Raw genomic sequence first — 21,906 nt, 5'->3', positions numbered from 1 at the left:
CTTCCTCTTGCTGCTTGGTGCTACTGGTGGAACTATGTGTTGTTGCTCAGCACAGCAGCACATAAAAGGCATCGTGTCAAATCATGCCATAGTCCCAGTGACAAGTGACAAGAAAAAACAGAGGCCTTTGGATGAAGAGACAGAGAAGTGAGGTATGGACAGGTGATGGCCAGGGGCTAGCAGGGGTTTTGATGTCTGTTGCAAAATGCAGTTATTGTGGTTTAACCCCAGCTGGTAATTAAGCACCACTCAGCCGCTTGCTCACTCCCCCCTCACACAGAGGGTTGGGGAGGAGAATTGGAAAGGAATGTAAAATTCCACAGAGATAAAAACAACTTAATAATTGAAATTAAATAAAATATAACCAAAAGAACAATAATAATAATAATTATAATGAAAAGAAAGGAGAAGGGGAGAGGAATGAAAAGAAAACAAGTGATGCACAGTACAACTGCTCACCACCTGCTGACTGACACCCAGCCAGCCCCCCAGCAGCAATCGGCAGCACCAGCCAACCCCCCCCAGTTTATATACCAAGCATGACATCCCATGGTATGGAATACCTCTTTGGGTGGTTCAAGTCACCTGTCCTGGCTGTGTCCCCTCCCAGTTCCTTGTGCCCCTCCAGCCCTCTCACTGGCAGGGCCTGAGAAACTGAGAAGTCTTTGACTCAGTATAAACATCACCCAGCAACAACCAAACCCATCAGTGTGCTATCAACATTGTCCTCACACCAAATCCAAAACACAGCACTGCACCAGCTACCAAGATGAAAATTGACTCTATCCCAGCTGAAACCAGGACATCAATAAACCTGTTGGATCAAACTCCTTTGCTTGGACTAAGCTGTCTTCACAGAGGTTGAAGTTGATGTGCTTTCCTTTGGTCTAAAAGTGAGCAGGCAGGTGGTGGTTAATGTTTAATGTGGTTAATGCAGATTGAGCTAAGCAAATTGGTAAGTTCTGGTAACTCAGCCGTTTTTCCTTTTCCCTTTGCACACTGATTTAACCCAGATTGCCAGTTTTAGAACTGCCACGCTTCCTCAGCCTGTGGGATGGCTGCAAGTCCTCTCCTCCTCCTCTCATTCCCAAGGATATCCCACAACAGTGTGCACACATTGTGTGCAGTCCTGCAGGGTTCAGCCCTTCTGGGTAGCTAGGCAAACAGAGCTGAGGAATTTGGCTTGGGCAACCTGGAGCGCTTCCCTGGGAGATGTCACAGATGTGATGAAATCTTCTGGTTGCAGCTGAATATATCTGAAATTTGTGCTTGAGACATTGCTTAAGAATATCATGACTGCAACTAATGGGGAAATTGCTCAGGGACATTATAGCATGTTGTCTCTTCAGATAGGCTTTGGAGATGGCCAAGTGGGGTCCCTACCTTGCTGGTGGTTTGCTTTGTACCAACAAAGACAAATGGAAACATTTGGCAGCCATCCTTGGAAAGATCTGCAAGATTTCTTTTTAGAGTAGCCTGATGGCTTACTATGTTCCAGCCTTCACTGTTGATAGTGTTGAATAGCTCTCAAAGACAATCATTCAAAAGAAAAAAAAATCCAATGGCTATGTGTGAGATTCAGTTATTTGTATATGGACACTTTAGTCTAAGGGCCAAATTCCTACACGTACCTAGAAGAGAATGCACATGCAAGACTAGCAGCACGAGACATGCCTATTGCTGTTCCTCTGAAAGCTGTGAGGAAACAACACCTGGGAGAGCTTGAAGACAAAATCCTGCAAGTAGCATGATTATTTACCTCAGAGCTCCTCATGTACTTGCAAGTACAACATTTTTAGTTATTCTTGCCCTTATGTAAACAGAACAGAACTGGAGAAAAACCTGCTTCAAATGTATTCCCCAGGGAAAGGCGGGCAGAAGCATTGAGTGTTGCGGTGATATGATGCTGCTAGCCATGGGGCCATTAACCTCCTAATGCAAGGTGACACTTGTCATCTGCATTTGGAAGGAGATTTCTGTCTGTCTGGACCTTATTGAGGGACACTCAGAAATGTTCTTGGAGGCTCAGAGTGGCCAGATGATCTCGTGTGCAGAGCGTTGCCTGAGGAAACCATTGAGCAGACAAGCGTTGCCCGTACTACAAAACCAGACAGCTAAGCTGTATCCTCTGCAGGGCTGTCTGCTATGGGGTTGATCTCTCCACATTGCCTGTGTCATTCAGGATCCTGTGTCTGGATCAGCCCCTTCTGGAACAGGGACTGGTTACTCGCTTGTAAAATGGGGTCATCAAACTGCTCAGCAGACCAGAAATCGGTCAGGCTATATTGGTGCTGTATCAGACAACCAGTGCCTGTGAGCCAGCAGGGAGCACAGGAGTGTTTCCCTGCTCACCTTGTGAGAGCTGGGTGGCCTCTAAGCAGCATCTAAAACCCCGTGTCTTTCTAGACAAGAGTATCTGGTATCTGCCAGGAGCCTGTGATATGTGTCAGCATCTTTGCAGCATGGGCTAGCACAAAGACAAGTAAAGGCCAGGTAAAGATGAGTAGAATCTGGAGATTTTAAGGACATCCAGATATGGCAAAGATCTTTATCTTCTTTATTTGGGGCAAATGCATGGGGGATTAGTTTGTGTGCTTCCATAGTGGGAGGATGAATACATCCCCTTGACTTTTTTGATGTAGTGCCACTGAGACAGTGACTGCTAATTTGCAGCATGAAGAACAATGGATGCTGTGTGAGGACCTGTCTTGGTTTTAGGGGAAGAATGCAGCGATGCAATGGTAAGTCAGATCCAAGACCTCAGCAGTTTTGATGGCACCTTACTAGCTTGTCTGGCAACCCTCCTCTTCTTCCCTCACCAAACACACTCAGTACAACTCCTGGCTTCAGCACAGAGCAGAGTGTTAGATGTCTAGACATTTACCACGTGCATTTCAGCTTAAAATGTCTGGCATGGAGCACCTACAAACCATCAGATAATAGTACAGTTGTCTGCACTGGTGTAAGGTGTCTGCATGTTTTGGCAAGCAATGACAAATATAACTTGTTTTTTCCTGTACAATGTATCATCTCAGTGGCAGTAGTTTGGCAAGAGAGCTTGTGCCTGTGTAGATAGCCATGTTGTGTGATTTTTCAGGGTTTCTGCCGTAACTGTGGCATCAGGTGAACTGAACACAAAGATGACTTTCTCAAAGGAATCATTATTACCGAGGTGTTCCAGTGCTGCGTATTTACTTACCTGCATCCCCTGAGTGTTGTTTGAAAATAAGCCCTCGGGTAACCTCCAGTAAGAGAGAGGCAAAAGGTGTATTAGGGGTGAGGGAGCATGACTCTGAGATTTAGGTGCAAGGTCTCCTCTGTGTTTGTTAGTTACTCCTGCTGTAACGTACTTGTAACACAGTACTAAGTCAGGACTGGCTTGCTCGCAGGCAGCCGGTGAGTTACAGACGTAAAAATGCGGTCTCACAGCACTTGATCCAGAACCTGCAAGTGTTGATGTGATTATAACCCAGAGCACCAGTGCTGGCAAGGCCCTTCTGGATATCCGATGTGCATTCCTGGCTGCTTGATGTTTTTTCAAATTCTGTCTGACAGGTCCCAGTAAGAATTCCTGTCCATGCCCGGTAAGGGTGTAGGTTTCCTTAGTGCCTCCTGGCGGTGCCCCCAGATCTCTGCCAAGTATTCGACAAAGTGTTCAGACATCATTTAAAACTCTTAGAGCATCATCCAGCTGCTGACAGGCAACGTCGGGCAAAGAACTTTGTGGTTTGGTACGCAGCCACTGAAGTCAGCGATGAAAGCAGGATGGGAATACCCTTATCGTTAAACAGAGCCCATGCACTGGTGCGCTTTTGAACCAATATCCCAGCCTTTTCCATGACTCCTTCACACTGTCTGAAAAAGAAAGGGATAAACTGTTTTCTCCCAGAAAAAAGAAATCAAATACTGGTTATGCTGATAAAAACAAAAAGAGAAGCAAGGATGATGCATTTCCTTCAGGAGTGGTGAATTGGGTAATTCTTGTTCCAGCCTCCTGATGATACAACACTCTCACAGACGGTAGCCGATAAATGCCTGCCATCACTATGCCATCATTTTATTTCATTTTTGTTTTGTTAGGCTTAGTGTCCTTTGCTGCAAGTATTACAGCTGCACGCTGTTTACAGTAGCCATCACTTTCTGATCTGGCCACACTTTCAAGCCTTAGAGCAACTTGTGCCATAAAGAGAGTTTATGAAGACAAGGTGCCTAGTGGGAAGAACAGGAAAAAGTGATACAGACTATCATGGTGATCACATGGTATAAGGTATGATAAAGTATGAAACACTGCTGAATGCTCATCTGTGTATCCTGTTCTGGTGCAGCACTCGACTCACTATCCCAGTTCAGGACTTAAGTAGCGCTAGTAAAAAGCTGTTACTGTTAGCACTATTAAGTATCAGAGCTCAGCTCAACCCAGATGTCCCAGTTTTGAAAATCTGGAATTTGGAGAAACCAGGAACTATGACTTAATTTCCTAGCACATGATAAACCCTGCCCTTAAGTGTCTTCGGTCGTGGTTCAATAAATTGCCTGAGTGACACTGTGATTCAGGAAATGGCCACCATAATTTTCAAACCCAGGCCTGTCAGAAGTCAGTATGAGCATGTAGTATGAGAACTTCAGTGAGGCTGATGCTAATATATCATCCAGGGCAACTGGACATGTACCGTTAGGTTCTTGATTTTAGTAGGCTGTTTCCCAAAGTGTTCTTGGTGCTCTTGGAAGTAGTCCTTGGGTGAGCCACCAGTGTGAGCCAGTGGCAGCACATGAGATGGCAATTTCAGAAGCAGTAGCAAGCAACTTGTGGGGAAATGTGCCGTGGGGGTGTATGTTACCAGTCTGTGTGCTGGGCAAACAAACATCCTGGGAGGTGCAAGGCTTTATGGAGAACTGAGCTAAGATTTGCTTAATGGTAGGGGGCAAACAGTGCCTCAACAGTCATTGTAAGAGGGTTGTAGCAAGGCCTCAGGGCACAAGAGGGCAAACCCTTGTTGAGGAGTTGCTGGCAACTGAACAGCTCATCATTTCCATGAGCATCCCAACCTTTCTTTAGCAGAGTTGTCCACTTAACAACTCACTGCACAGAACTCATGAAGCCATTGATGACAGGAACTGCCACCCAAGTTCATGCCACCTGACTGAATTTGTCACAACATCCCCATTCTGTAGCACCATCCCTGGCTAGGAGAGCAAGACAGCTGCCAGGGCCTGCAGGCAGACGTCATCAGCACAGACAGAGGAGGATCATTTGCCGTAAGCAGTTTGCAAACATAGCTCAGTTTAGAAAAAACACTTGCGGCCCACCTTTCAGATGGAAAGAAGTCCTGATTTTGTCCTCTGACCAGCTGCAGTGTACGGAAGGGAGGGCCCCTTCAGTCTGTGAGACCTCTGCCTCTGGACAGGCTTGCACAGCAATGTGCGTTTTTCAGATGTGCCCTCTTCATAGCAAGCTTTTTTCCAGCAATCTTTCTTGGAGTCTTCAGGAGGAGACCTTGAGCTGTCAGGGGTCTGCAGACCACAGACTGAGCACTCCTGTCAGAGAGATGTCCAGAGCTCAGAGGATCAGACAACATACTTACGTTGTTAGCCTGTGCATGGTGCATCTATTCAGCTTTCCGGCTTGTTTGGCTTGCAGTGGGTACCTCAGTTGGGTTTCTGAAGTTCCTTCACCTTTATGTACTATATTAATAGCAAAAGCTGCATTGTTAGAAATCTCTTTTTGAAATCACCTCTTCCTAGTGTGCAGAGTTACACCTCTGTGTTTTCAGTAATGGTCAGCTGTGGCTGCAGAATTGAAGGTTAGAAGGAGAAATCCAACATCTTCCTCTTGAATGAACAACTTCTTTCCTTTCCTGCCATGCTGAGATGATCACCATGGGGATAACTAGCTCAGTGCATGGATGTTCAGAGCAACCTTTCACAGCCAACATGCATTCAGCTGCAAAATCCATTAGCTTCAGCCCTGTAAAATGTAGACTTAAAGTATAGTGGATATAATAAAATTCTAGTGGTATCATAAAAATGTATTACTCTTTCATAAAGGATATTAAGTGTCTGAACATCTATAAAAAGGTTCTCCACCAATCCTCTACTTTCAGTTCCTGCCTGTGGGGCTCAGGCTTTCCTTTTAAGAAATGCACACTGCATGTCTTAACTCATAGTATTCAATATGCACCTACCTCTGGTGCACTGAAGCAACAGGGCCCAACTCTGTTATGCCTAACAGGGAGTAGAAAGTGGGTATGAATGGAAAAATCCTACTTGGTTAACATCACCTGTCCAGCTTGCACAGACACCCGTGCTGGTGTGACACACCAGCAGCACAAACTCAGGCTGTATAGGAATAGAGCGAGTTTTCCCCTGCTCCTGAATGAACTAACAAAAGAAAAATCTTTATCTTTGTCATCCTTCCATGGTTTCTGCAGCAAGGTAAAAGATGCCTCTATTACTGACTCTGTGTGGCAGTACATTTTTGGGGTGATTTCATGTTGTCACATCTGAGTTTTCAGCACACAAACTCATGGAAATCATCAGGGAAGTACTGTGCTTCATCTTTTTTAAATTACTCACATTTGGTGAAAAACACTAATTTGCTCTTAGCCAGAAATGGTGGCAGCATGTCACTAGGACAAGCTATTTTTATCCCCTTCCTTTATTTGTTTTCTAGAGTACTCAACTGAGCTTAACAAGTTTTCCATCTTTAATTTTGATGACAACCTCAAGTACCTGTGTACCAATGCTGTGAGCCCCAACACCACCAAGGCCACCCTCTATGCTCTGAGTGTGTGGAGATACCAGTGCATAACCAAAGGACTCAAAGATTACATGGATATTGCTAAGGTCAGAAAACTTAGCAAAATACTGTTTTTTCAGTGGTGGGAACCAGCCCCCCTGGTCAAACGAAGTTACAAAGTTTGAAAAGAGATGGGATTTCAGCCTTCTTTACATCCTTGTGGTCTTCCAAGTTTCTTTTAATAAAGCTGTAACCTTTTCTAATTCACACCCTCTTGCCTTTATGGCTCAGCCAGTAGCTTAGAAACTACTACAGGGTGATACTAATTTCCACCTGTATTACACTTGTACACGACCTTGGCCTTAGGATGCCACTTCACAAGGTTTTCTGCTGTTACCATAAGGACATACTGCTTGCCCGATTTCTGAGCCCAGAGCTAGTCAATGCGATTCAGAGCGTTTCAGGACTTTTCTCCAAAAATGAACTCCCAGAAAAATCAGTGTACACACCAAAAATAAAGACTGTGGCTCAGGGTCGAAGTACAGAAAGCCCCACTCACATTTTTATAAATAAGCTTCTCTGTTAGGTTGATCTAAGACGTTGGCAGGCTAAAGCAGCCTGACTGGAAGCTTGACTACAACACTGACATCTCATGGCCAAAAGAAGCAGCTGGTGCTGCTTCTCTTCCTCCTCCCCCTCCTCCTCCTCACCCGCCTCCTCCTCCTCCTCCTCCTCCTCCTCCTCCTCCTCCTCCTCCTCCTCCTCCTCCTTCTCTTTCTCTTTCTGCTCCTTCTTCACATGAAAAGTTTCCGTATGTACCACTTTACTGCAAAAGTATAGAGTATTACACCCAAATGGTAGGTCACATGTTTGCACGCAGTCAGACCTGAGTGTGATTGAAACCTTCATTCACTTCAAAAAAGCCAGGAATTTGGCTCCTTTCTTCTGACTCAGGATTTCTACAGCTGATACAAAAGTGGTGCCAGCCAGTGTGATGCATCTGGTCTGAGCATCCTTACACCATGGGGTTTCATTGCATCTCTTTTGCTTAGATAAACTTAGATAAACTCTTCCCAAGAGTCTAAGACTGCCTGGAAACAAAATTCTGAGGAAGTGTGGAAGCTGCTCCAGGTTTCTTCAGACAAACCATGGAGAAGCTGTGAACATGTCCTCCCAACCTCCTTCCTATAAGTACCCTGACACATCTTTCCCCTTCCTCTTGTTCCAGATCCCAGCAGTGAAGCTCAGTGAACTCCTGGAGGACTTTTACATCACTGTGAACAAAACAGATGGGTCTGACTTTCTAGCCATGTCACTCCATGCTATCTGACAAGGCCTACACCAGATCCTCAAGAACGCTGGTGCTGGCTTCTCCACACCAGCAGCACCTTCAGCTCTTCCACCAGAAAACTCAGGGAGAAGCTTATAGCCCTGAGCAAGGCTGGGATGTCTGATGCCCACTCTTGCGATGTTGTCTACTTCTCCATTTCTGACAAGGAGGACATGTGGAGGATGGGATGCCTGGGAGATGAAAGCCGCTAGTCCTGCTGTCCATGGTGGTGAAATACAACAGCCAGTATCTGAACGTGTGAACCTTACAGGAGCATGTGGACTTCATGTTTGGTGACACTGAATTGCTCAAGGACTCCCAGAGCAGGCCTTTTGCCAGGATGGACAGCATGAGGCAAGAAAACAGGGTGAATGTGAACAGACTGTGTTATGGCCAGACCTACCACAAGCACTCAAAAGGGCACCAGCTCCACTCGTACTGCCTCCTTTACAAGTACGTGTATGTACACCAGCCCCTGATGCAGATGGAGGCCAAGCCTCCCTTCTACCTGACAGCAGTGGCATGCAGCATGTCTGGTACAAGGAGCAGAGGATGGGGCTCTGCTCCCTCAGGCGTGTCATCCCCAAGCTGGCAAAGAAAGTGAAGCTGGGTCACTGTGAAAATTTTACATTTGTCTCCTTCACTCAGGCTTCCAAGAAGTTTGTCCCTCTTAGCTCCCACCACTAATTCTGTCCTCTGTCCTCACCAGCCAGCATCTCAAGAAAGGGCTTCGCCCAGTAGCTTTAGTGTCATGTCAAGATGGTGAACTGCTTCCAGACAAGAGCAAAAAGTGGAAAGGCAGGACATGAAATTCTTCCTGAGGTGGACTGCACATGGCGCAGTCCTGTTCCGGGTATAAATACAGGCTTGTTCTGAATAGCAGGAAGGTAGTGCTCTTCACCACTGCCAGGTATTCTCAGCGAAGTGGTGGTGGAGAACTTCTTCCTCATCAGAGACAGCAAGGTATATATTGTGGATTTTCCTCCTTAGCCAGCATAGCTAAGAGAATGGAGACTGAGTTTTGGAGACCAAGAACTCTTGAAGGAGAAGTGCTTATGCTTTCTTTCAGAGCTACTCTACAAAAGTTACTTTTTTGTGAATGACATTTTTTGATGGTTCACAGTTTTCTTGACTTGTTTGGTGTATTGTAAATATAGATATTTTCCAGTCCTTGGTCATTTACACTGGATCTGTAGGTACTGCTAGAAACTACTATTCGCTTTACCAAATAACAAATTAATAACAGCATCCTCAAAGGACAGCATTTTCAGACAGTCATTATTAAATGGTGGGCACTTAAAGATCAGCAATTTGGAGCTGTCCAGGTTTTGAGACATCTTAAAGGGGGCCTATATCAGAAGTCAAATGTTCAGCATCTTTTGAAAATGAAAGCACTCTATCTTGTCTCTTGATGTCCCAGATCTGGCATCCAAATGATGTAACTTCCAAAAATCAATGGTCACTTGTAAAAATAATTGCCTTCTATAGATACAGCTTGGTCTTCTTGCTATTGAGAGGAAAACTTAATTTCCTCTGGAGCTGTGGCAAGCCTATAAGTAACAAAAAAGAAAGCCTGGAAGACCTAGAACAGAGTTGGGGACATGCAGTTTGATGATGTGCCATCTGCTTCTGTTCTGATGGAAGGATACAGCTGTTTTTTTCCCACTGGGTTGCAGGGCTGTGTGAGGGCTGATGAAGTTTCCTGAGCCCACTCTGCAGTCATTGATTTTCTAGCACTGTATAACACCTTGAAATCACAGCTTCAGTCTAATAGGTACATGATTGCAGACAAAATAGTGACGTTTAGTTGTACTTTTTTGAAAGACAGCTTCTCTCTCCCTCAAATTGCTTGATTTATCTTTGTTTAAAATATTAGTTTGATTTGTGCGGTCTCTATGTTGTAAAATATAGTATTGCTTTTTGCCTTTTATATGGTTTTGTACAGCACTTTTAATTTTAAGAAAGTAATTTGCTGGATATCGAAACACAGAGTAGCATCAACTTTAGCAGGGAAAATATCTGCTAGGAAAAGCTGCTATCTACAACGCTCACAGGCTGTGGATAATATTTCCCACTGTTAGGGCGGTTTTTCTTAAGCGTCTGATACTGGGAAGCCATGGTAGCCTTTACTGGAGGAGGTAGAGGATGTTCAGGATTTCGAGACAAGCTCATGTGATGGAAACAGGAACTTCTGCCTCAGCAGGGTTTCAGGTGTGCACTGCGGTCATTGCTTACAAAGGAAAAATGTGATTTGTCGTGATTTTCTTTTGTTCCATGGATGATGGTGAAGGGCATTCCCTATTAAAAAACCCCCACCATTCTGAGTCCTGCAGAGCAAATCACCAGTTAAAACTTAGGAAAAGGCTGGGGAGAATATTTCTGCGGACAAGGGTTGAGGAAGATGCTAACAGACTGGCAGGAACACCATGACATTTGAATGGTGCTGCTGGTATTATGTGTTGCCTGTTTTAAATGTGTACAGAGGGGGCAGCTCATGCCTGCTTTTCAAAGCAGTGGCGTTTTCTGGGTGGGACTTGCTTGTGCTCTATGCTGTAAAGCATGCTTCTGTTTTAAACATTTACAGATACTTTAAAACAAAGCTGTGATGCCTGGGATAGTAGGTCTGAGGGGCTGGATCGCTATTCACCTGAGCAGAGGGTTCATTTGCTGTTCATTCCAACACAGCAGAGTGTGTGGGACAGTGTCCCCACAGGGACAATCTGTGTGTCTGGCATCATTTTGACACATACCCAAGCTGAGCTTGGAGGAGCATGCCACCCCTTCCTTTAAACTTACAAACAGGCATGTAGCACATGAACAGCTACTGACCAGCTCCAAGTCATATCTAAGCAGATTAAAAGAAAATAGGGGACCAACAAGAGATGACAAACCTGTGTGCTGAAGCTGCCATCCATTTCAGAAACAAACTCTTGCTTGTCAGAAGCAAGGATCTACTAGAAAGAAGGAGTCCAAGATGCAACTCAAATCTTCACTCTCCAGACCCAAGTCCTTCTGACAGTGGCACTGAAACTTGTGCAAGGAGCCCTCCTGCACCATGTCTAAGAGCCAGATGTTTTTGCTCCCTGGTGTTTCCCACCAGCCCTGGCCCCAAGGAAGAGTCACCCTCTGCAGTTCAGCAACTGCCCGGTGCTGGAAGCACTCACAGGGCTCCTGAGCACCTTAGCAAGCGCCGGCCCTGTGCTGAGGCTGCAGAACCCCTCCAGGGAGCAGTTCTGCTCCTGCAAGTACATTCCCTTGCCCTGAGGCTACCACGGGCTGGGGCTCCTTTGCACTCTTTTACCCTTTGAGTAAAGCTATCAAGTCCTTCATTTCCCACCTCTGCCACACAGGGACACTGCTGTCTGGTTCTCCCTGGTGGGAGTCTCTCTGGGTAGAGTGTTTGATCTGCCTCCCATCCTGGCCTTGTGACTGGTATCTTCCTTACTGAGGCAGTGTCAATTTTATGGCCTGATAGGACGCTGGTGCTTCTTGATTGACTTTGGCCATACCTCCTCCTTCATATCTGTGCAAGCCATGGTGACAGCGCATCTCTCCCCAACAGGGCCAGCATTCTTATTTTCAGATGAAACATACACTACTACCCTGACATCTAGTAACATAAAGTCCATGTCAAAGCATTGTAGCCTTTCTCACCCATCACTTGACTGTTTTCTGTTTGACACCAGCCTGTTACAGAGGTTGCTGGGATCTAATGGTGACCTCTGTAAAGATAGTTGTTACTGCAGACTGCAGCAATACCAAATGGTGGCCAGTCTGAGACATGAATGTGTTCACTGTATCACACCATATGAAAACTTACTTGGCTACTAGGTGTCATTTCTTTAGTTATTTATGTCTAGAGATACAGCAGTTGTGAGGAAAGCCAAATGACAGGACAGTCATGTATTTTTTTACATGTTTCTGGAGGAGATTCACTTTTCCCATACCAATAGCATTGGCCTTTGCACTTGATATTGTTTGTACTTTTGACGTTAAGTTGCTTTAATAAAATCCTGAAATGTCCCTTGCCTACCTTAGACTTCTATAAAAATCCTATTGCACAAATTATATAGTTTCACCACTGCTTTCTTGTGCCCTTTGCAATTCTCTGCAACACATGAGGAATGGCCACCTTGCAGCCTTTAAGCTAAATTACAGCAAGAAGTAAAGACTTCCTTTTTGTAGTGCTGGTCCTACGGGACTGTTCGAATAGCTGGAGTCAATTTCTGAGAGGTCTCCCATTCGATGTATGCTCTAGAAGGCAGTGTCTTCACCTACAGCCTGTTTCAGCCCTGACGAGGGCTTTAGCTGCTGGGCTTTTTTCTGAGCCTTTCTGAGCACTGGAACAATGTGGTATTTCATGATCACTCACTGACTGGGACACTCGCAGATCTGAACGTGCTCCATCCAGCTCCCAAAGCTGTATGCAAGAAGCCTGTGGTCCATATGGTGAGCTTTGACATCACAGACATGGTCCCCAAAACCATAGCAGCAGAGGCCTGGTCTTAACCACCTCCTGTGATATGTGTGCCTTGTGGTACCTGCAGGGGAACAGAGGGTTCAGCACCTTGGCACTCTGGCAGGACTGGGACTTACGTATGCTTGTTGACTGCTAAAGATTAAGCCAAAACCACAGAGCTAGGGCTGCAGGTGATAACCCAGCGAACAAATGCGAATGCACTACTCCTTCCCTCCCCCGCTCTAGACTGCGACAACTAGTGACAGCAAAGAATATCCCACACCATACACAGTGCTGGTGCTCCATGGCAAAGCCTGAGCAACAGAGAGATGACCTGTACAGGTCTAAGTTTGTAAAGGTCTCAGAGGAAGCCCATTTAGATCATACAGGTACAGGCTAAGGAGCAAGGAAAGCCCTGCACTTTGGAGAGAAAAATGTAAAATTTTGCCTTAAGCCATTTTGAATTTCAGCTGCACTGTGTGCACATGCCTTCATGCCAGGTGCCAGCACTCAGAAGTGGGGCTTTTTGGCCTGGTTTTGGCGTGATTCAGAGCGGTCGGCAGGTCTGAAGGAACTACGATACATCATGACAGGACTCCTTCTTTCCCTGGGATAGGTCCCAATGCTTTGAATAGAAACATGCCCTGCAACTCACAGTGGGGATTTAATTCCCCGGTGCTGCATGAAGCAGCAGTGTGAGATTATACCTCCAGGAGACAGGGCACACAGTGCTGTTCCTGCCTGTAACTGCTGTTCAGCTTCGGGATTTTCCAACAGAACGTTGAAGACCAGAAGGGTAGCAGGGATAAATGCTGTAAGTAGGTAAAATGCCTCCTGCCTTGACACCTAGGCTTCCAATGACTTGACTGTGTCTTAAGGAATGGTTGAGGACCACTCTTGGGCAAGTGAGGGTAAAGAAGCCGGTATGGTCAAGTCAGGTACGAAGTATCCAAAACTATCATTACTCAGAGCCAAAACCACTTCAGAACAGTTTCTTGGGATTTGAAAATGCCATCTTTGGAGGCTTTTGCACTCTTGCTCTTCTAGAGTTGTGTCCCCTACAGAAACACTCTCAGCCCTCTTCCAGTGAAATTCCTCTTTCTACCTTTTTATGTAAGTTGGTTTTAAGTGAAGATGATTGATCTTCAGAAAGGGTTATTAAAAAAATAATTGGGGAACATAATAAATAAATAAGAACAAATACAAGCTCTTTGAGGGGGGTTACCCTGCTGTTCTAATGTTGTCCAGGGCAGTTTGTGATGGCAGAACAGTGGGGAGAGAAGCTTAAAGGTGTGCAATAAACAACAGTTATGTCTGTTAAGTGAATACATCACTACTGCAGTGATGTAAAAGTAAACATTGATACAGCATCATATGTGTTCTGCTTCACAATTAATCTAGAAAGCATGACTGAAAGCTCGTCCTGCCACAGACATCAGAAAAACCTATCAAATGTAAAAACATGCACCTTTCTATAATGCAAGAGCGGGGGATGGGGTGGGGACATGGACATGCAGTGATGAGGATACTCTGTGTGTAGTTATTTTTGAGGTACCTTATCACTGAGATCTGCTAGGCCCAAAGAATGGGTACAATCCTATCAGCCACTGGGCATCCTCAGCACTTACTGAAGAGAAGACAGTTGATGGGCCACTGGTATATGGAGGTTTGGGTTCCCACCTATACTCTGCCAACACATAACTAGATGACAATGCACTTCCCCTTTCTGTGTTTATGTTTCTGTTCAGCAAGGAAAACAGCAGCTACTGTTTGATGATGTACTTCCATGAATCTGGGGACAGAACCATGTCAAAGATGTGCTTTGCACTTGAAACAAACACTCTCATTGCAAGGAGTACTGTACTGCGAGATCAGGTTCCCACCTTTTCCCTGCCCCATCAGCACAAAGCAGAGCACCGTGGCATAATTGTTGATTGTCATCTGAGTACTAATGAGACTGAAATCTTTCAACTGACCTACCTGCAGCTGGAACCCCTGAGTCACCAAAGGATGATTCCTCCCTCATCTAAATTTTGAATTCTTTTCACTTCCAAATCCAGACACTGAACACAAAAGAACTGAAGACACAATTCCTACCTGTTATGTGAAATACCAACATTATGAAATGGAGGAAAGCTAAAATTTGCTGGTAAACAATGCTTTACATGTCAGACTGGTAAGAACCCCAGCAGTGATTCAGTGTTTTGCTTTGTTCCTCGTGAAAATGGTCTCTGTTTTGAAAAGCTGTCATATTTATGGGGGACTGCAAGGTGCATTTTATAACTCGGTAAATATTATTTATGGGGATATTTCTGAAATCAATTTGGCTGTCAGACAGAAGCCTGTATAATTTACACTATACTGTATGTGGTAGGAAATCCCATAGGTATATTTCCTTCTGCCACTTGAAACCAATATTGTAGGAAATAGCTTACAGGAAAGAAAAACAGGTAAGAGTCAGGGAGAGGGAAGGAAGCCAGCCATTGGCTTTTATTGCTGTAAGTTTCAAAAGCAAGAAAGAGATCTATAATGGCATATCTACACAGAATCACAATGCATACTGAACACTCCTTGTAGAACTGGGAGATAGTGGATTGTCATCTGATGGAGGTTTGGGTCCTGTGAGTGAGGGAAAAGCCCTGTGTCAGTTCCATTCTGGGTGTTAACTACAGAGAGGAGATGCAGCCTCCTCATCTCACTTCAGTTTGGCATTATGCTTGTCCTGACCACGCATAAAAATACTCACTAGCACAGGACAGGCATTTTCCTGACCCACCTTTCCTAACCTCCCCCTTTGGAACACATTCTGTTTAGACAGACAATGAATATTCACTGGCTTGGAGCAAAACTGGCTTTGTTGTCTTGTCAGTCAGGCTCTCATCTGGCCACTGGAAAACCCTGGGTCAGGTCTTTGTTCCAGTGATTATTTCACCATTTATCCAAAGGGAAGAAGCTCCATCAGAGTCTGAAGGCACACTGCCTCTGTAAGCATGAATCTGGGTACTCTCCTGTGGTATGGAGGTCAGGTTCAGACTCCAGGCTTGGACGGAGTGGCACATGGACTGTTCCTGGGTGGTGAACTTCTACTTCTGGGGTTTCTTGTTGCCTTCTCAAATGGTCTGAGAAGGACCATCACGGAATAACAATATTTTGAAGTCCCAGGAGTTTCCCTGGAAAGGGAGTACTCCTCACTTGGCTCTAATCACTATTTTGCCTTTAAAGTGACATTTGCCCTTCCTGGCAGAGCTGGAATTTGAGGCTGTCTCTGGGGAACAAACAGTGACTGAAACCTCTTCAGGACTAGAAGGATGGAGGTGCTCCCACATGCACAATGCAAACCTATGTTGGAAAACAGTATTGGCATCTCACCTTGCAAGCCCCCAAGAACAACCTTCATCCAATCACCACTCACCTGCTTTGCTCCCTTTTTCTGACCCTTACAATCCAGTGGCAAAAGTAAAGTTTCTGTAAGCGCTGTGGCAATTGCCTTCCATGGGGTCAGAGCCTGGAGATGAGGCAAACTGCCCACACAAAGGCTGCACATGTTCTCTGTGGGTAAGGGCGGGGAAGGCTGACATCCCGTTGCCTTAACCTGTCCCTCAGAGAGCTCTGGATTGAGATGGCTTTATCAGGTGGTGTTGGTGCTTACTAATCTAAAGTTCACCACAATCAGACAACATCCCTCACCCATGTCATCAGGCTTGGGGTCAAGCTGGAATCCGCCAGCATTTTTTTTGACTTGGCTTGCCAAGCTCTAGGCAATCAAATTGCACTCTCCAATAGCAACAGAATTGTCTAAGTGCTGCAAAAGACAATTCCTCATCTGAATCTGAGTACATCCTCATCTGAATAGGATGATGCTGAGCTACCCAAATGTCATGAATCTTTCTGCAACTGAATGCACTCCTAGGTTTCCCAAAAGTAATTTTCCGATTCCAGTCTTGCTTTCACCTGTCAAGAAATATAATTGCATCATGTTTAGTACTACAATACAGCTTCATTAAAGCACATTTGCTATGGTATAACAGGGTAGCTGAGGGGTATCGCAGGGAAGGGAGGCTGATGAGAAGGAAGAAGTGGAGTTGGAAGAGCAACACAGCATAACTGAGAGATGAATGTGTGGCAGAGGAAGAAATGGTAGCACTGACAGATGTTACCCTAGAAAGTCTTAAGAAAATGCTGATTAAGACTTACAAAGGACTAAAAGGGTATAATACACAGGTCAGCTACAATCACAGACCACATTTGCATGGAAAGGCTGAAAAGTAATCATCGCAGAACAAGAACCGCCATGTTTCCTGTCTGCTTTAGGGCTCAGTTGCTGTATGGAGAGGTCTTCAGCCATGTGCTGAGGCATCAGTTTGCTGATTAAGACCTTAGGAATATCACTGAGCTGGGGTTTTGGATAAGTAATAATTTATCAGATTTGAGACCTCTTACTCTTAGACGGCTAAATATCACCTGTTAGCCTTAACATATGTGAAAAGACTGCATCATCAGAAAGCTCCGCTGAGTGCTGCTGGCATCATGCTCTCTTCTGATGCGTTGCAGCATTACTGCTAGAAGCCCCATGTGGGGGTCAGGACATCATACTAGGGGTTCTCTCTGAAATGGTGTCTCTGGTTTTATTATTGGAATAAGATACAAAGTAGCATGGGGGATATTACTATAAATGGGAATAATTTTTTTTGCAATTGCCCTAGGAATGCTCAACTGAAAGGAAGACCAGGAACAGAGGTTGAACCAGCAGTATTTGCCACTATAAATGACTTTCTGCACTTAGCATACGGTCTTGTCAGGACTCCACCATGCCAGGTGACGAACAAACATTATCAGCAAAAGACGGTCTACCCAAAACAACACTATAATCTGGCCTGTTTGCTGACAACAGCAAACTGACTAGTTCAGGATATTAAATATGAAAGTGTTCCACAAACACTCTCTGCATGTGTGTTTGAGTCTGGCACATATATCCAAGCTCAGCTCAGAGTGCAACTTAGCCTTTGAAAACCTCAGAGTCCAGGGAAGCAGGCTATATTCAGAATGGAGTAGCTTCAAGCCTAGTGAGCACAATACACCTTCATTTAAATGGGATGGAAACCACATGGTTCTTAGAGGGACCACCAGGGTGGCTGGCACTCCAGCATGCACATCAGCCAGTTGTACACAGGTCAATGCATGGCCATTCTGCTTTCCTTGGACTAACAAGATATTTGCTAGGGCAGAGTTTGAAAACGTATGACTTGGTGTGGCTCTTCTTGACAGGCTGTAATGATCCATGGCTGCAAACATGCAGCCCCCCTGGCCCTGGCTGTCAGCCAGCTGTGCACAGCTCTTGCTGGCAGAGAAACATGGAGATGCAGCTTTGGCTTGGGCCCACATCTGGCCATTCACACTTCTACAACTGGCCCTCCACTGACAGATGGAGAAGGTCTACAGTCATCCAGGCAAACAGACGCTCTAATGTACTTCTACAAAGGGCATGAAATGATGGCTAAACCCCAGCATAACAGGCAAGTTTATCTGGTCACTGTTGTGAGCAGGAAAGTACACTGCCCTTGCTTCCAAACACTGAGTATAATACTGCTGTCTTTTTTATCACCACCCTCCCCATCTAAAATTTCAAACATAAAAGGCCCAAATTCTGCCCTTTTTTGTTGTCTTCACCATCTGGAAAAAAAAAAAAACCCAACAAAACAAAACCAAGCACTAGCTATCCATGAAAGCAAAGACAAAGCAGAAACCAAAGATCTCAGCATCTTCTAGGAGGGGGAGATGAGCCAGCGGACGGTGTGGGATGCAGAGTGGTAAATCTTCAGGTGATGCTTCTAATCAAGAGGCTGACTAATCACAAGCTCACTAATCAGCAGCTAATCCTGACAACTCCACAGGCTTTCTGTCTATCCGCCAGCATCGCAACGCCTTTGCATTTCTCTCCATCTGCAAAACTAAACGTAACGGTAACTTAGTTTGGCTCATGAAGATTCAGGTAGTGCACCAAAAGAGCTTCTTAAGATGTAAAGATGTCTGTAAATCTACATATATTTTTTTTAACAATGAGACATCTTTCCTTACTGAAACTCATACTCTATCAATCAGTAATACACATACGCCAATCAATGTACAGTGCAACACGTGCATAGTGAAGGCAGTGTACAAGCTTGTTATTTGCACTTGTAAATGAATCAGAACGATTATTGGGACAAAAATAAGGTAGATTTTTAACCAGTTCCAGACACAGACACAATCTACAAAACCTGCATGCCAGAAGTAGAGTCCACTGATACTGAAGTATCCAGATGAGACGCCTTAATGAGAGGAGGTTGACACCTGTGCCTCCAGGTTTCATAATTCAATGCCTGAATGAACCTGGCAGAGTGTAGTAAGTAAGGAGAAGAGCAGTTTCCTCACCAGTGGTTAAGTATCGTTTTCCATCATGTCCAAACGCACTAATCAAGTTTTCTCCACGTAGTGCATTTAACCTGTTTTCTTCCTCTATCAAAACCCTGTATTCAGGGAAGGTTTGTTAAATATTACATATTACATAAAAATAGTTTTTCCAGTGAGGTAGTCACTTGATTCCTTCTATCAAGAGCAAGAAACAGGAAACAAGGAGAAGGTGGTGTCCTTGTTGTAAAAAGCTTTGGGCAAGCTCTGTTCCCAACAAATGTAGAAACTCAACCAAAGCAAGTATTTAACCCAACAGCATGTGAAAATCCACTTTGCCAACTAGTCTTCAGAGTTACTGTTCACTACAGAAAGGTCCATAGTGTATTTTAGCCTGAGAAGGATTCCCTTGAGCCTCCAAAAAGTGCTTAGAACACACCAGTTACCAGACTTTCCAGACATAAGAGCATTACTAGCAGATGCTACAGAATTTTCTGTATGTTAGCAAAACATAAACCAGGCACATAAAGCTCTGGATGGGAACCCTCTTCCAGTTTCATGCTGGCAATCCTTCCCTCTCTCTCTACCTCCTCTTTCACAGGCATCTGTGCACACAGACCACCCAGCAGAGACCTGCCTCTTCCTAGCTTTTCCCTTAGGATTCATGCATCCTTTTGTTTTTTACCACCTGTTCTCTAGGACATGGGAACAGGTTTGTTTTCAGCAGAAGTCCATAGCACAGTGCACTGATCCTGTCCTTCAAGAAAACTTGCTGTTTGAGCTGGTTTGACAGGAGGAATCATCAGTGTCGTAATTTTGACCAACAGGAATCATCCAGCTGCTTTCTCAAGCATTCTCCTGATTTTGAATATATGTTTATGCAGACACAAGGTGAAAGAACATCACCTGCATATGACAGCTATTTGTAGCAATGCTTCTTCCTGGTGAATACACCAAACCCTGTTTGAACTATTGTCATGCTTAAGAGATGTATTGAGAGAAGTCACTGACTGCTCACATGTCTGTGACTGCATGACATGCTATTCTAGGCTCATCACCCTCCTTAAGCCCTTGTGCTCTGTCCTTGAACGATTGTAAATGCAGTAGATCAAGCCACAAAAAGTTGTGCACTCTAAGACATAGTCGTCTGCATTTCCTTCCACCAATTCAAGCTCATGTTCCTTGTTGCCTGGTTGATAATCAATACCTTCCTCTTTTTTTCTAAAGAGGATGGGAAAAACCTGGTCTCTTCATGCATTTCTACAAGGTTAGGGTCAGAGCACTGACCTCTCTGCTGTGCAGCAAGACAATGAATGACCTCCAGTCCTTAAGTGACACAGGTCTAATAAAAGACTACAGCTATCCAAAGTGTCTACTTCAGACTGGACTTCTCAGCACGAACAGTGGTACCTAGCTGTGTTTACAGGACATGCAAATCACAGCTGGCTTGGCCTGTGATGACTGCACACGAAGGCAGAAGTAGCATTTAGCTATTTAAACTGATTGAACATATCAAGGCAACTAGGAAATTCCTGACAAGTAAATCAAGGGGTGTAATTTATTTCCAACAATGAGTTTCATGGTGTATTCTGTGTGCTGACATGAAGTACAAATATAATGTCAGGTACTATTGATTATTTTCATACCAGCGCTTCGAAGAGATCAGCAGAGTGGAAATACTCAGAAAAATAGAGACTAAACCCCTGCAGTGGTAGGAAACCATGAGTGGTTCTACAGGTCAGGCTTCTTGGTTTAAACCAGCATTTTACAGGCCTGTAATGGTGGGGAGGTGGTGAGTGGCTTTGGGAAATAAGGGTGTGGAGAGAAAACTTGTCTAGGGGAAAAAAGAAACTACAGTGCTAAGAAAGAATCTGTGGTTCACTTCCTTCAGTGCCTCAGTTCAAGGTATTTGGCTTCCCTACCTCATCTACTCTTGTCAGGTTATGACTGCCATCACTTTGAAAGTCTGAGCACACCTCCCATCTATGGGACTTGTTTCATCTAAGACCTACCCAGTACTGCGACCTGCTCTCCCTCTACCACCCAGCTCTGATATGGACTTCACACCAACCGACCGTGTTGAGTAGAAAGGCCAATTACTACTGTAGCAAATTCAGTAACTCTTGAGTGATTATGTGCGTTAAGACACTTTTAGGTACCCAGGTCAGCACTACATTAACAAACTCTCTGCTTTTATGTGATCAAGTTAATGGTTACTGCCAGAAGCAAGATATCCCAGACACTTTCTGGTTCGGGTATACTCTTAACTAATAATGATTTGAATTTGAACATGCAATTTCAATAGGAGAAAATATTTTGCTGAAATTACTGTATGGTGATAGATTAATGGTTTTAATACTGATTAACAGTGGAATAGAAAAAGTAAGGGTGGCAAGGCAAAGTGATGCATCTGACACTATTTGCTAGAGTCTGTGGTTTCTAAGGTAGAAGTTTCCATATACAACATTTGTATCTTTGATGGTTTATTATATCTATATGTATCACCAAGTCCCTGATGATTATACAGAATAATCTGAGGCACTACACCTTAAAAATACTAGAACTGGTTCAGTTTTTACCCTTCTTTTGAGTACCTCCATCTTTGAGCCCAGGCCCCAGCTTTCCAAAAGCAGATCTTCCAATACCCGAGATGAAAACACAGCCAGCAAGTTCAACTCATTCAGTGGAGCAACGATAGCTTTCCAAAGGAGAAGGATCTTTACTCTTTCATTGCCTGGATTGTATGCAGTCTGTGCAGCAACACCGAGAGACTGTACAGTTCTATTTGTTAGAGCAGAGGGTCTACTTCTACAGAAAGCAGACATTCTTTTGCCATTTTTCTCAAGGGGAAAAAAAAAAAAAAAGCTCGCTTAATGTTAAAACGCTCAGCGTACTTTATAAAATTGAACTGAAATCTACAATTCAAAATTCCCACTAGATCTGCATTACCTTCTTTGCTTTTGTATGTTTCCAAGCTTAGACTGATTCATAGCT

General features: G+C 44.5%; 1 protein-coding gene across 1 annotated transcript in view; it reads right to left on the bottom strand.

Moving 5' to 3' along the window:
• The window catches only part of INIP (INTS3 and NABP interacting protein), a 230,722-nt gene that overhangs the window by 192,780 nt on the left and 16,036 nt on the right, over positions 1-21,906 (bottom strand). The gene's annotated exons all lie outside the window — the stretch shown is intronic.

Source organism: Falco peregrinus, chromosome Z, assembly GCF_023634155.1.
Source record: "Falco peregrinus isolate bFalPer1 chromosome Z, bFalPer1.pri, whole genome shotgun sequence".
Classification (NCBI taxonomy): domain Eukaryota; kingdom Metazoa; phylum Chordata; class Aves; order Falconiformes; family Falconidae; genus Falco; species Falco peregrinus.
This window is presented reverse-complemented; position numbering and strand designations above follow the sequence as displayed.